The sequence below is a fragment of the Vulpes vulpes genome, chromosome 8 (assembly GCF_048418805.1).
Source record: "Vulpes vulpes isolate BD-2025 chromosome 8, VulVul3, whole genome shotgun sequence".
Taxonomy (NCBI): domain Eukaryota; kingdom Metazoa; phylum Chordata; class Mammalia; order Carnivora; family Canidae; genus Vulpes; species Vulpes vulpes.
In genome coordinates, this window is record NC_132787.1 from 35,743,427 (window position 1) to 35,756,018 (window position 12,592).

The 12,592-nt window shown below is 39.8% G+C and overlaps 1 pseudogene; it reads left to right on the forward strand.

Annotated features, from left to right (window-relative positions):
* The first annotated feature begins 1,090 nt into the window (after positions 1-1,090).
* On the forward strand, positions 1,091-2,290 carry LOC112917579 (dnaJ homolog subfamily A member 1 pseudogene; annotated as a pseudogene).
* The last annotated feature ends 10,302 nt before the right edge of the window (positions 2,291-12,592 follow it).

Below are 12,592 nucleotides of genomic sequence, written 5' to 3' on the forward strand. Positions count from 1 at the left end.
AGAAACTGAAAGCTGAGATATATGAAGATTCACAATGAATCATTAGATCACTTTTTGCTCACCTCCACAATGTGTCCAATTCCTTGTACAGCCCAATCAAATAGTTAAGTTAGCCTTAAAATTTGAAGAAGAGGAAAAAAGCATGGAAACATATGTAAATCAGTATTAACACATCTCATTTTTTACAGTTTCCATTAACCAGAGAATCATACCACAGCACTCTAAATATAGAGGTGAACTATAAAACTGTCACAAAAACAAAAACTGTTTTTGATTAAAAAAAAAAAAAAAAAAAAAAAAAACAATGGCAACAGAACCAGGACAGTAAATCTGAACTATACCAGTTGTGGAGGAAAGAAGAAAAAAAAAAAAAAAAAAAAGGATCAGGCTACTATGAGATCAACAACAGGAATACTAAAAATTGGATGTTTCTGTGAAAAAAAAATGGCTACAGAGATATGATTTAGAAATCAATTTCATCAGAATGCTTAGAAGTTGAAATGAATAGGATCTCTGATGTAAATTGAACAAATAGAAGGTAACCATACAAAATAATCCCAAATTTGCTTTAAACAGTTCACTCTCTTGAGTCTTCAATTTGAGTACTAAAAAGTCACCACTTAAATAGTATGTACTACTTGTTGAGCATAGTTTTAAGGTGTTTTAAGAATTTTAAATATATATGAACCTTAACAAAAAGCTCCTAGGTAAGGGCTCCAGGAGTGGCTCAGTTGGTTAAGCATCTGACTCTTGATTTTGGTTCAGGTCAGGATCTCAGGGTCATGGGACCATGCCCCAAGGCTCCACATTCAGGCTCCACACTCAGTGGGGAGTCAGCTTGAGATTCTCTCTCCCCCTCCCCCTACCCTTCTCCTACTGCCCCTCTCTCAAATAAATAAATAAATAAATCTCTCTTTTTTTTTTAAGCTGCTAGGTAGACACTGTTATGATTCTCATTTTAAAGATGAAGAAATTGGCAGAATTTCCAGAACACAGAACACTCGGTGAGACACGGAGGAGCAGCGGCTGCCGGAGCTGCGCCCAGGAACGTGCTCCTTCCCGCTCCTCCACACCGGCCTTGGCCCTCTCACTGGCTGTAGAAAATGGTGAAAGAAACCACTTACTATGATGTTTTGGGGGTCAAACCCAATACCATCAGGAGGAACTGAAAAAGGCTTACAGGAAACTGGCCTTGAAGTACCACCCTGATAATCCAAATGAAGGAGAGAAGTTTAAACAGATTTCTCAAGCTTATGAAGTGCTCTCTGATGCAAAGAAAAGGGAATTACATGACAAAGGAGGAGAACAGGCAATTAAAGAAGGTGGAGCTGGTGGTGGTTTTGGCTCCCCCATGGACATCTTTGATATGTTTTTTGGAGGAGGAGGCAGGATGCAGAGAGAACGGAGAGGTAAAAATGTTGTACATCAGCTCTCAGTAACCTTAGAAGATTTATATAATGGCACAACAAGAAAACTAGCTCTGCAAAAGAATGTGATTTGCGATAAATGTGAAGGCGCAGGTGGTAAGAAAGGAGCAGTCGAATGTTGTCCCCATTGCTGAGGTACTGGAATGCAAATAAGAACTCATCAGATAGGATCTGGAATGGTTCAGCAAATTCAATCTGTGTGCATGGAGTGCTAGGGCCATGGGGAACGCATCAGTCCTAAAGATAGATGTAAAACCTGCAACGGAAGGAAGATACTTCGAGAGAAGGAGATTCTAGAAGTGCATATTGACAAAGGCGTGAAAGATGGCCAGAAGATAACATTCCATGGTGAGGGAGACCAAGAACCAGGACGGGAACCAGGAGATATTATCATTGTTTTAGATCAGAAGGACCATGCTGTTTTTACTCGATGAGAAGATCTTTTCATGTGTATGGATATACAGCTGGTTGAAGCCCTGTGTGGCTTTCAAAAGCCAATATCTACTCTTGACAACCGAACCATCATCGTCACCTCTCATCCAGGTCAGATTGTCAAACATGGGGATATCAAGTGTGTGCTAAATGAAGGCATGCCAATTTATCGTAGACCATATGAGAAGGGTCACCTAATCATTGAATTTAAGGAAAATTTCCCCAAGAATGGCTTTCTCTCTCCTGATAAACTTTCTTTACTGGAAAAACTCCTATCTTAGAGGAAAGAAGTAGAAGAGATTGATGAAATGGATCATGTAGAACTGGTGGACTTTGATCCCAATCAGGAAAGACAGCGCCATTACAATGGGGAAGCATATGAGGATGATGAACATCATCCTAGGGGTGGTGTTCAGTGTCAGACCTCCTAATGGAGCCAGTGAATAACACCGCTGCTGGCATTTCACATGCAGTAGTGAATGAGTGAAGGACTATAATCATAGCTCACTACTTGCTATTGTTTTTGTTTTAATATTCAACTATAAGAGTGTTTCAAAAATTAAATGAAGAATAAACTCAAAAAGAAAAGCTCTGACTTTGCCCTGTGTGTATGATAACTTCAATGTGCAAGATAAGTTTAATATTGTAAAAACTACCTTTAAAAAAACCTCCCCTAGCATTTGTTAGTCCATACCTTGTAATTGATTGCAGCTCTGTGTATGAAACAGTTCAGGCTGAAATGCTAGGTGTATGTATTGACTTCAGTGTATGACCCTTAATTGTTAAGCTATGAAGTTAAAACTTGTATTTAATTGGCAGTCAGAAAAAGAATTTATTAATTTATAGAGAAGTGTTGGTCTGTAGTTATGTTATGTTAAGTGGGATTCATTGTGATGCCCCTGCATTTTATTGCCTCAACTGTTACTTGAAGATGACATGCTATGTAATTTGGCCTGTGGTATCAGTGATTGAAAGGATACCTCTCTAAAGAAGGGGTTTATCATATGCTGCTGCTTGAGGGCTTGCACTTGTAGAATTGCATTCCCTTCTGCTGTGCCATCTTTTATATATATATATATATATATATATATATATATATATATATATATACATACATACATACATATATATATCAGTCCTGGTTACACTTTTTTTCCTTCTCTTTGGACCATGATAAACTTCAGAGTAGTGACTTCGGGAGCAGGGTAACTTAGAGTGAAGAAACATTGACGTGGAGAAGTTAATTTGCATGTATGAGACAGGAAGTTGTCTTCTAGGTATGTGACAGGCTTACTTTAAACCATTTAACTTATGCTCTGAAGTAACTGTAATTTCTTGTTGGTAGTATAGCAAATTATGAGGAGCAGCTTTAATTGTATGTTTAAAAGTCATGTTCACAAGCTTAAATCTGGAATCAGAATTAAGCAATTGAAATGTATGAATGTCTCCTTAATATACTGATTACAAAGCATTTCCAGTGTGTCACTACAGGCTCCCCACCCCACCCACCCCACCCAGATTGAAAGCACTGGTTTTTCACTAAAAAAATAAATAATAAATAAGGAAATAAATAAATAAATATAAATAAATAAATAAATAAATAAATAAATAAATAAATAAATAAATAAATAAAAATTTTTCCTTCTGGAGAATCTGAGTAAATTTTTAAAATCTCACATCTAGTAAGTGGCAAAGTGCAAATTTAACCTCAGGAAATCTGATTTCAGAGTCCATGCTTAACTATTATTCAGTTATATTGCATCTAAGGGCCAGATAGCAAAGTTAACTGAGTGAAGATGAGAGTTGTGGGGGACTGTGAACTTGGGCAGACCTTCAAAATTAGTATTAATATTTTATATTTAAACCTCCTGTGTAACAAAAATCCTATAATCATGAGCTTTGTACCCTGGCTGTCTGTGATATGCAGACTGCCTTGGACCCGCATTATATAAACTTGATCATGAACATCACACATACATCTTAGCCCAGAAATATTAACAACATCAATCAATAATTCTCTTAGTCCTGAAGGAATCACCTGTGTTTTGGTGACAGTGTGTCAACCAAATAAAAGTTTGTCCGTGATCTAATATACCTCAACACAGAAAAGTTCATATAAGAGATACACTTTTGAGTATTAGAAAAATTAATTTCACAAGTCCTATGGAATTTATGTGTTCCATAATTTTAATAATGAGAATCATATATAATCATGCTTTCCTCTCACTTTTAACTACCTCAAATCTCAAAGTTTGTTCTGGCTATCAGAAAGTTCAGAGTTAGATTCAGTACTAAATAATCACAGGTTTTGCCTACTTTTATGGCAATATATTAAGTTGCCTCCCTTTCTTTGATCCTCATAATGAATGAATATCTCTTCAAGTGTATATTTTTTACAAATCTACTCAAAAACTTTTAAAATAAATATTTAAAAGAAATCAATGTATATTTTAGTTTATTTATTGTTTTTGAGGCAACTCCAGGATATTTCTTCTCTTAGTAGGTGTCTGGATTTGGATTCATACCAAAGTACCTTCTAGAATAATTTGAGAGTAGGTGACTGAATACCAAGAGCCTTATTTTATGTGCATTGCTTCCTGTCCCTTGAAGAACTATACATTCTGCCTCTCCTGTACCACTAAGCCCTATGCTATGAACAGCAGAGGCACTTGAGTGAATTAATTAATAAATAACTGAATGAAGTATAAATATCTTCATTCTCAGGGGTTTAGAAACACCAGTTAAGCCTCTAACTCTCTTTTCTTTGGGGTCTGGATCACAATTCTACAAGTTCAAAGGATTCAGTTTTATCTCAAGTTTCTATCAGAAGAGTCTTAGGAGTTCACATGAATAATTAGCCTAGCAATTAGTTGATCACCAATTTGTTGTCCCAAATCTATCATTCACTACGTGCTCTATCATGGAGATGGACTGTAAATTTTTCTGTCAGGCCAACTGGTGCAGAGTCAAGTTTTGTCTGCTGAGGATATTAGAAAAACTCTGTAAGAGGAAGGAATTTCTCTTCCTGGTTCTCATGTACTTTGTTCACCAGACTTTTACACAGTTGGGTTTTCTTCAATACTCAATGGCCAGTTTCTTGTAGCACCTGCCCCTGGGAAACTTTCAATGACCCCTTTTCAGATGCTTTCATAATTGAGTGGTGGCCCCCCGCACCTCTGATGGTGGGCATCCCCTCCTATGTGCTCTGGTGGCTCTGGAGTGAACTCCTAATTGTAGCGCCTTCCTGTGGACACTTTCCCCAGACCGCCAGAGGGCAGATCTGAAGATTCCTGCTGATGTGGCACCTCACCTAGCATTTCAGTTACCTGGTAAGCCATGCTGGTGTCCTCTGCTGAGGTCAGGATTTTGATCTGCAGTGTGGTATGGGGAGGGGTCTTGTCCTTCAATGTTCTCTCTCAGCCTAAGCATAAGGGAGTGGCTGTATCCTGTGTCTGATATTGTATTCTTTAGAGTTTTCTTTACCTCCTTTTAACCAATGCCCTATAAATTTAATCCTCTATTAATATTTTTTATATTAAATTTTCCAACAGGATGCCTGGGTGGCTCAGTGGTTGAGCATCTGCCTTTGGCTCAGGTCGTGAACCCAGGGTCCTGGGATTGAGTTCTGCAACTGTTTTCCCACAGGGAGCCTCTTCTCCTTCTGCCTATATCTCTGCCTCTCTCTCTGTGTCTCCTATGAATAAATGAAAATTTAAAAAAATAAAAGAAAAATAAATTTTCCAGTTCAAGTTATTGTGGTTTCCAGCCTCTTGCTTAGGCCCTGACTAATATAAGAATGTAGTTAATTCAACTGAAATTTTAATTGATCCATTTTTTTTAACCTCCAGGACCTCTAGAATTTCCTCTGATTCAGTCATATTCAAGCTTTTTAAGCAATGGAATACCATTTAGAGACAAAATCCTATGTGGAATACCAATAGGTATAATACATAAAAAATAAAAGTGCTTTGATTTAAGTGGGAATAGATTGCAAGATGCCCCAGGTGTGGCTTCTCCTCCTCCCCCTTGCTCTCTGTCTGTGATGGTCTTGAAACATCTCTTGGGAACACAGAAGATTCTCAGGACACAGTGTCTTAGTGAGCAAGGACTACTGTAACAAAATGCCACAGACTGAGTAGCTTAGGAAAAACAGAAATTTATTTCTCATAGTTCTAGAGGATGGAAGTCCAAATCAGGGTGTCAGCATAGTCAAGTGAGGGGTCTCTTCTAGGCTGCAGACTCCCAGTTATATCCTCACATGGAGAGAGGGCCAGCAGCTCTGTGGGGCCTCTTTTACAAGGCACTAATTCCATTCATAATTCCCCACCCTTAAGAACTAATCACCTCCCAAAGGCCCTACATGTTGATGCCATCAAATTGGGTGTTAGGATTTCCACATACAGATTTTAGGGGTTTCCAAACATTCAGATCATAGAACACAACTTGAGAAACAACTCTGAATCCATTTTATGTATAATAAAATCAAGACCCTTCCTCCAAATTTATAACTTATATTAGCGTATTTATTATAAGCAGTTCCTCTTTTATTCAAGAAATAAAATAATGGGAGAGGTGGGGCAAGATGGCGGAAGAGTAGGGTCCCCAGGTCACCTGTCCCCACCAAATTACCTAGATAACCTTCAAATCATCCTGAAAACCTATGAATTCGGCTTGAAATTTAAAGAGAGAACAGCTGGAATGCTACAGTGAGAAGAGTTCCCGCTTCTATCAAGGTAGGAAGATGAAAAAATAAAATAAAATAAAAAATCATCCAAGGGGGAGGAGCCCCTCAAGGAACTGGGCGAAGGCTGAGGGGCAGATGCCCCCAAGACAGGAAAGTTCCGTCCCAGAGAAGCAGGAGCTTCACCAATCTTCCCGACAGAAAGGCGCTCCCAGGGAGCTCAGGCAGGATCCCAGGGAGGGCGGGGATGCCCTCAGGCTCCCAGGGGCACTAACAGAGGACCTGCACTCCGAGGAGAGTGCACCACACCCCGGCCAAGCTCCCTAAAGGGCTTGGTTCCCCCAGGGGGAACCAGGAGCAGCTCAGACGGCGGCTGAGGCAGCGGCTCTGCGTGGAGGGGGCTGCGCAGCCCGGGAGCCATTCCAGCACTGAAGGCCCCGAAGACCACGGCGCCGGGGGACACAGCCCAGGATCCGGCCCTCCCACCGGGACAGGCAGAGGCCAGGAGGACACAAGACAGCAAGGACACTCCTGCCGCTGGGCTGCCCGAGCTGTACAGATCAGTGACCCCTGCCCCGGAGCATCCAGGCACCTGCAGACGGGGAGCTGCCGTAGTTACTGCAGGAGATGACTCTAGGGCTGGAGAGCTGGCCACTGCCACTGTTGTTCCTCCTGTGGCCTCACAGGGTAAACAACCTCCACTGAGCCCTGCATCAGGCAGGGGGCAGAGCAGCTCCCCCTGGTGCTTACACCTGAGAATCAGCACAACAGGCCCCTCCCTCAGAAGACCAGCTAGACAGACAGGGGAAAAACAAATTATTGACCAAGCAGCATTGGAAAGTTCCAGGGAAAGTCGAGGAAACTTCCAGGGGAAGTCGAGGGATTTACAGTATATAGAATCAGAGGATACTCCGCCTTGTTTTTTGTGTTCTGTTTGCTTCCTCCCTGCCCCCCCCCCGCTTTTTTTCTTTTCTTCTCTTTTTTTTTCCTTTTTTTTTTTCTTTTTCTTTTTCTTTTCTTCCATCTCTTCTCTCTTTTTCTCCTTTTCCCAATAAAACTTGTTTTTGGCCACTCTGCACTGAGCAAAATGACTAGAAGGAAAACCTCACCTCAAAAGAAAGAATCAGAAACAGTCCTCTCTCCCACAGAGTTACAAAATTTGGATTACAATTCAATGTCAGAAGGCCAATGCAGAAGCAAGTATTAAGAAAAAAGAATAAAGGACTCAAGAGACTTCATGACTGCAGATTTTAGATCTAATCAGGCAGAAATTAAAAATCAATTAAATGAGATGCAATCCAAACTAGAGGTCCTAACGACGAGGGTTAATGAGGTAGAAGAAAGAGTGAGTGACATAGAAGACAAGTTGATGGCAAAGAGGGAAACTGAGGAAAAAGGAGAAAAACAATTAAAAGACCATGAGGACAGATTAAGGGAAATAAATGACAGCCTCAGTAATAAAAATCTATGTTTAATTGGGGGTCCCGAGGGCACCAAAGGAACAGAGGGCCAGAATATGTATTTGAACAAATCAAAGCTGAAAACTTTCCTAATCTGGGAAGGGAAACAGGCATTCAGATCCAGGAAATAAATAGATCCCCCCCTGAAATCAATAAAAACCGTTCAACAATTCAACATTTAATAGTTAAGCTCACAAATTCCAAAGATAAAGAGAAGATCCTTAAAGCAGCAAGAGACAAGAAATCCCTGACTTTTATGGGGAGAAGTATTAGGGTAACAGCACACCTCTCCACAGAGACCTGGCAGGCCAGAAAGGGCTGGCAGAATATATTTAGGGTCCTAAATGAGAAAAACATGCAACCAAGAATACTTTATCCAGCAAGGCTCTCATTCAGAATAGAGAGATAAAGAGCTTCCAAGGTAGAAACTGAAAGAATATGTGACCTCCAAACCAGTTCTCCAAGAAATATTAAGGGGGACTCTGTAAAAGAAAGAGGAAGTCCAATGGAACAATCCACAAAAACAGGGACTGAATAGATATCATGATGACACTAAATTCATATCTATCAATAGTAACTCTGAACGTGAATGAGCTTAATGACCCCATCAAAAGGCACAGGGTGTCAGACTGGATAAAAAAGCAGGACCCATCTATCTGCTATCTACAAGAGACTCATTTTAGAAAAAGGACACCTACAGCCTGAAAATAAAAGGTTGGAGAACCATTTACCATTCAAATAGTCCACAAAAGAAAGCAGGGGTAGCCATCCTTATATCAGATAAACTAAAATTTACTCTGGAGACTGTAGTGAGAGATGAAGAGGGACACTATATCATACTTAAAGGATCTATCCAACAAGAGGACTTAACAATCCTCAATATATATGCCCCGAATGTGGGAGCTGCCAAATATATCAATCAATTAATAACTAAAGTTAAGACATACTTAGATAATAATACACTTATACTTGGGGATTTCATTGTAGTGCTTTCTACAATTGACAGGCCTCCTAAGCACAACATCTCCAAAGAAACAAGAGCTTTAAATGATACACTGGACCAGATGGATTTCACAGATATTTACAGAACTTTACATCCAAATGTGATACACTGGACCAGATGGATTTCACAGATATTTACAGAACTTTACATCCAAATGCAAGTGAATGCACATTCTTCTCAAGTGCACATGGAACTTTCTGCAGAATAGACCACATACTGGGTCACAAATCAGGTCTGAACCGATACCAAAAGATTGGGATTGTCCCCTGCGTATTAAGGACCATCCTGCTAAAAGATGAAAGGATCAACCAGGAAATTAGAGAAAATTAAAAAGATTCATGGAAACTAATGAGAATGAAGATACAACCACACAATATCTTTGGGATACCGCAAAAGCAGTCCGGAGGGGGAAATACATCGTAACACAAGCATCCATCCAAAAACCGGAAAGAACTCAAATACAAAAGCTAACGTTACACCTAAAGGAGCTAGAAAAAAAAAACAGTAAATAGATCCTACACCCAGCAGAAGAAGAAAGTTAATAAAGATTCGAGCAGAACTCAACGAAATTGAGACCAGAAGAACTGTGGAACAGATCAACAAAACCAGGAGTTGGTTCTTTGAAAGAATTATAAGATAGATAAACCATTAGCCAGCCTTATTAAAAAGAAGAGAGAAAAAAAATAAAAAATAAAAAGAAGAGAGATAAGACTCAAATTAATAAAATCATGAATGAGAAAGGAGACATCACTACCAACACCAAGGAAATACAAACGATTTTAAAAACATATTATGAACAGCTATACGCCAATAAATTAGGCAATCTAGAAGAAATGGATGCATTCCTGGAAAGCCACAAACTACCAAAACTGGAACAGGAAGAAATAGAAAACCTGAACAGGCCCATAACCAGGGAGGAAATTGAAGCAGTCATCAAAAACCTCCCAAGATACAAAAGTCCAGGGCCAGATGGCTTCCCAGGGGAATTCTATCAAACGTTTAAAGAAGAAATCATACCTATTCTACTAAAGCTGCTTGGAAAGATAGAAAGCGATTGAGTACTTCCAAATTCGTTCTATGAGGCCAGCATCACCTTAATTCCAAAACCAGACAAAGACCCCACCAAAAAGCAGAATTATAGACCAATATCCCTGATGAACATGGATGCAAAAATTCTCAACGAGATACTAGCCAATAAGATACAACAATACATTAAGAAGATTATTCATCATGACCAAATAGGATTTATCCCCAGGATACAAGGCTGTTCAACAATCGTAAAACAATAAATGTGATTCATCATATCAGCAAGAGAAAAACCAAGAACCATATGATCCTCTCATTAGATGCAGAGAAAGCATTTGACAAAACACAGCATCCATTCCTGATCAAAACTCTTCAGAGGGTAGCAATAGAGGGAACATTCCTCAGCACCTTAAAAGCCATCTACGAAAAGCCCACAGCAAATATCATTCTCAGTGGGGAAACACGGGGAGCCTCTCCCCTAAGATCAGGAACCAGACAGGGATGTCCACTCTCACCACTGCTATTCAACATAGTACTGGAAGTCCTAGCTCAGCAATCAGACAACAAAAAGAAATAAAAGGCATTCAAATTGGCAAAGAAAAATCAAACTCTCCCTCTTTGCAGATGACATGATATTCTACATAGAACACCCAAAAGACTCCACCTCAAGATTGCTAGAACTCATACAGCAATTTGGCAGTGTGGCAGGATACAAAATCAATGCCCAGAAGTCAGTGGCATTTCTACACAATGAGACTGAAGAAGGAGAAATTAAGGAGTCAATCCCATTTACAATTGCACCCAAAAGCATAAGATACCTAGGAATAAACCTAACCAAAGAGGTAAAGGATCTATACCCTAAAAACTATAGAACAATTCTGAAAGAAATTGGGGAAGACACAAAGAGATGGAAAAATATTCCATGCTCATGGATTGGCAGAATTAATATTGTGAAAATGTCAATGTTACCCAGGGAAATTTACACGTTTAATGCAATCCCTATCAAAATACCATGGACTTTCTTCAGAGAGTTGGAAAAAATCGTCTTAAGATTTGTGTGGAATCAGAAAAGACCCCAAATAGCCAGGGGAATTTTAAAAAAGAAAACCATAGCTGGGGGCATCACAATGCCAGATTTCGAGTTCTACTACAAAGCTGTGGTCATCAAGACAGTGTGGTACTGGCACAAAAAGAGACACATAGATCAATGGAACAGAATAGAGAATCCAGAAGTGGACCCTCAACTTTATGGTCAACTAATATTCGACAAAGGAAGAAAGACTATCCATTGGAAGAAAGACAGTCTCTTCAATAAATGGTGCTGGGAAAATTGGACATCCACATGCAGAAGAATGAAACTAGACTATTCTCTTACACCACACAAAGATAAACTCAAAATGGTTGAAAGATCTTAATGTGAGACAAGATTCCATCAAAATCCTAGAGGAGAACACAGGCAAAACCCTTTATGAACTTGGCCACAGTAACTTCTTGCAAGATACATCCATGAGGGCAAAAGAAACAAAAGCAAAAATGAACTATTGGGACTTCATCAAGATAAAAAGCCTCTGCACAGCAAAAGAAACAGTCAACAAAACTAAGAGACAACCTACAGAATGGGAGAAGATATTTGCAAATGACGTATCAGATAAAGGGCTAGTTTCCAAGATCTATAAAGAACTTATTAAACTCAACACCAAAGAAACAAACAATCCAATCATGAAATGGGCAAAAGACATGAAGAGAAATCTCACAGAGGAAGACGTAGACATGGCCAACATGCACATAAGAAAATGCTCTGCATCACTTGCCATCAGGGAAATACAAATCAAAACCACAGTGAGATACCACCTCACCCCAGTGAGAATGGGGAAAATTAACAAGGCAGGAAACAACAAATGTTGGAGAGGATGCAGAGAAAAGGGAACCCTCCTGCACTTTTGGTGGGTTGTGAACTGGTGCAGCCACTCTGGAAAACTGTGTGGAGGTTCCTCAAAGAGTTAAAAATAGACCTCCCCTACGACCCAGCAATTTCACTGTTGGGGATTTACCCCAAAGATTCAGATGCAATGAAATGCCGTGACACCTGCACCCCGATGTTTCTAGCAGCAATGTCCACAATAGCCAAATTGTGGAAGGAGCCTCGGTGTCCATTGAAAGATGAATGGATAAAGAAGATGTGGTCTATGTATACAATGGAATATTACTCAGCCATTAGAAAAGACAAATACCCACCATTTGCTTCGAAGTGGATGGAACTGGAGGGTATTATGATGAGTGAAGTAAGTCAATCAGAGAAGGACAAACAGTGTATGTTCTCATTCATTTGGGGAATATAAATAATAGTGAAAGGGAATATAAGGGAAAGGAGAAGAAATGTGTGGGAAATATCAGAAAGGGAGACAAAACATAAAGACTCCCAACTCTGGGAAACGAACTAGGGGTAGTGGAAGGGGAGGAGGGCGGGGGGTGGGGGTGAATGGGTGACGGGCACTGAGGGGGACACTTGATGGGATGAGCACTGGGTGTTATTCTGTATGTTGGTAAATTGACCACCAATAAA